This window comes from Cervus elaphus, chromosome 3 (genome assembly GCF_910594005.1).
Source record: "Cervus elaphus chromosome 3, mCerEla1.1, whole genome shotgun sequence".
Classification (NCBI taxonomy): domain Eukaryota; kingdom Metazoa; phylum Chordata; class Mammalia; order Artiodactyla; family Cervidae; genus Cervus; species Cervus elaphus.
The window spans coordinates 46,498,201-46,501,046 of NC_057817.1; the positions used below are offsets into that span (position 1 = coordinate 46,498,201).

The 2,846-nt window shown below is 44.7% G+C and overlaps 1 pseudogene across 1 annotated transcript; it reads right to left on the reverse strand.

Annotated features, from left to right (window-relative positions):
* Positions 1 to 1,223: 1,223 nt before the first annotated feature.
* On the reverse strand, positions 1,224 to 1,782 carry LOC122684061 (annotated as a pseudogene). The gene has a single exon (XR_006337933.1). The product of XR_006337933.1 is annotated as a 40S ribosomal protein S16-like (transcript).
* Positions 1,783 to 2,846: the final 1,064 nt, after the last annotated feature.

Genomic DNA, 2,846 nt, shown 5'->3' on the forward strand with positions numbered 1-2,846 from the left:
CTCCGGAAAGGCACTGACCCCAGCCATCGTTTACTTGGTCAATGCAAAGCATCTACTATATGTCAGACACTTTTCCAGGTACTTGTGATACAACAGCAAAATCTCTGTTGCAATGAGAAAGCAGACATCAGGTAAACGGATAAATTAACAATATAACTGAACAGAGTGATGAATACTACAAAGGGTGATGAAAGAGAAGACTGGGTGGTCTGGGACTGAGCGCTTGAGTGCTTAGTCGCTCAGTTGTGTCTGACGCTCTGTGACCCCATGGATTGTAGCCCATCAGGCTCCTCTGTCCGTAGGATTTTCCTGCAAGAATACTGGTGTGGGTTGCCGTGCCCTCCTCCAGCGGATCTTTCTGACCCAGGGGTCGAAACCTGTGTCTCTTGCGTCTCCTGCATTGCAGGTGGATTTTTCACTACTGATCTCCCAGGGAAGCCTTTCCCCCAAGAGCAGTCATCACAGCAGAGTGGGGAGTCATTTGTGGAAACTAGACACTTAAAAATATGGATGCAGGGAGCACAGTTATAAGGGCAGGTGTACAGTCAGTACAGGGACAAACCTGGTGTATTTTGGTGATATGTGTGAGAGAGGGAAGTATAAGAAGTCAGGGATGTATGCTGGGGCCAGATCATCTTGGGTTTTGTAGATGCTGGTGAGAAGGTTTTATTTTATTCTCATTGCAATGTAAACATTAGAGAGACATGACATGATTTTTTTAAGATTTTTTTACAATTTTTAAACATGATTTTAAAAAATTTCTGATTTTTAAAAGATAACTACATTATGGATAATCAATCATAGAGCAGAGAATCCAGCTGGGAGGCCATCACAGTAATCAATGCAAGAAATAATAAGGCTTGGGCAAGAGTAGATACGGAGAGATGGGAGAGAATATTTTGGAAGAGGAAGGGCAGGTGTTAGAAAAAGATGCCATTTGCTGAGATGACAACAGAGGAGGTAGCAGTGTGATGGAGAAGTGAACTCAAGAGCTGTTTCAGCTGTGTTCAATGTAAGTTTGCCCATCAGACAGCCAATGGGACTGTCTGGGGTCCAGTGGAAGAGTCCGGGGTTATATAAAGCTGGGAGTTGTTAGGATAGGAGTGGTACTGAAGGCTGTGAGATTAGGTGAAATATCTAAGGGGAACATCACAAGAGAAGAGAAGAAGGTCATGGACCAAACCTTGGAGTGTTGACTACTGCAACATTGAGCCATCATTATTCATTTAATTAATAATCTTTTTTTTTTTTTCCTGAAACCTTAAATCCCACGACATTTATTATAAAGGTGCTATACAGGGAAACCCTGATCTTCATGATGGGCTTATCAGGAGGATTTCTGGTAGCGGGCACGGGCACCAGGACCTCCAAACTTTTTGGATTCGCAGCGACGGGGATCAGCTACCAGCAGGGTCCAGTCGTACTGGATGAGGATGTCCTTGATCTCCTTCTTGGAAGCCTCATCCACATATTTCTGGTAATAGGCCACCAAGGCATTGGAGATGGACTGGCGGATGGCGTAAATCTGGGCTACGTGACCACCACCCTTCACTCGGACGCGGATGTCCACACCAGCAAATCGCTCCTTGCCCAGGAGCAGAACAGGTTCCAGTAACTTGTATTGCAGCGTGCGCGGTTCGATCATCCCCAGGGGTCGTCCGTTCACCTTGACGAGGCCGTTACCTCGTTTGCAGTGCGCCACGGCGGTGGCCGTCTTCTTGCGTCGAAGACTTGCACTGACTGCAGAGGGCCCTTGGACGGCATGGCTGCAAACGTAGAAAAGAGATCCTCACCGCGCGGCGCCGCAACCGGAAAAGCTATTCATTTAATTAATAATCTTAATCAATATCTTCAATCCTTCCCAGCATCAGGGTCTTTTCAAATGAGTCAGTTCTTCACATCAGGTGGCCAAATACTGGAGCTTCAGCTTCAACATCAGTCCTTCCAATGAATATTCAGGACTGATTTCCTTTAGGATGGACTGGTTGGATCTCCTTGCAGTCCAAGGGACTCTCAAGAGTCTTCTCCAACACCACAGTTCAAAAGCATCAATTCTTTGGTGCTCAGCTTTCTTTATAGTCCAAATCTCACATTCACACATGACTACTGGAAAAACCATAGCTTTGACTAGATAGACCTTTGTTGGCAAAGTACTGTCTCTGCTTTTTCATATGCTGTCTAGGTTGGTCGTAACTTTTCTTTCAAGGAGCAAGAGTCTTTTAATTTCATGGCTGCATTCACCATCTGCAATGATTTTGGAGCCCAAAAAACAGTTTTTTCCAACTGTACAACAGTCTGTCACTGTTTCCATGGTTTCGCCATCTATTTGCCATGAAGTGATGGGACCAGATGCCATGATCTTCGTTTTCTGAATGTTGAGTTTTAAGCCAACTTTTTCACTCTCCTCTTTCACTTTCATGAAGAGGTTCTTTAGTTCTTCTTTGCTTTCTGCCATAAGGGTGGGGTCATCTGCATATCTGAGGTTATTGAAATTTCTCCTGGCAGTCTTGATTCCAGCTTGTGCTTTATCCAGCCCAGTGTTTCTCATGATGTACTATGCATATAAGTTAAATAAGCAGGGTGACAATATACAGCCTTGACGTACTCCTTTCCTGATTTGGAACCAGTCTGTTGTTCCATGTCCAGTTCTAACTGTTGCTTCCTGACCTGCATACGGATTTCTCAGGAGGCAGGTCAAGTGGTCTGGTATTTCCATCTCTTTCAGAATTTTCCACAGTTTGTTGTGATCCACACGTTCAAAGGCTTTGGCATAGTCAATAAAGCAGAAGTAGATGTTTTTCTGGAACTCTCTTGCTTTTCCGATGATCCAGCGCATGTTGGCAATT